The 492-nt window shown below is 41.7% G+C and overlaps 1 long non-coding RNA gene across 1 annotated transcript in view; it reads right to left on the minus strand.

Moving 5' to 3' along the window:
* Positions 1–250: 250 nt before the first annotated feature.
* The window catches only part of LOC119586326, an 8,633-nt gene continuing 8,391 nt past the window's right edge, over positions 251–492 (minus strand). Inside the window, exon 2 of the long non-coding RNA XR_005229946.1 lies at positions 251–317. This is a non-coding gene — a long non-coding RNA (uncharacterized LOC119586326). The remainder of the gene's footprint in view (positions 318–492) is intronic.

Below are 492 nucleotides of genomic sequence, written 5' to 3' on the forward strand. Positions count from 1 at the left end.
CTCGTCTCCGGCACTTCGGGGATCGCCACCAACATGCTGGCGGCTCGGAACTACTTCACACGATTAGAAAAAAATAACCCAATACAAAACAGATAGAGAAATAGATTTATATTTCCAGGCGTGGTTCACTTTCGAGAGATCTCTTTCCAGATTCTCTCTCTCATCTGGACTTAAAAAAAAGGACGATGACACGATCTCGTCCCTGGCTCGACCATGACCTGTCACGTGATCACTCGAGTCTATTTTTTTTATCTTATTCAACACTATATTTTTCTCTTGGGTCTCTATTCTACGCAACGCAATCTACATCTACATTTCTGAAATGGATAGGAAAAAAAAAAACATTACCTTGGGATGATAATGCTGAGGTGAAAAAGTGTCATGGATGAAGCGCGAAATGCACTGGATGAGGCCGGCCTACACGACAAAAATTCTCCGTTTTCTGTTTTTTTCATTTTGTATCTTTCTGTCACCCCCTCTCTCTCTTTGTTC

Source organism: Penaeus monodon, chromosome 21 (genome assembly GCF_015228065.2).
Source record: "Penaeus monodon isolate SGIC_2016 chromosome 21, NSTDA_Pmon_1, whole genome shotgun sequence".
In the NCBI taxonomy this organism is placed as follows: Eukaryota; Metazoa; Arthropoda; class Malacostraca; order Decapoda; family Penaeidae; genus Penaeus; species Penaeus monodon.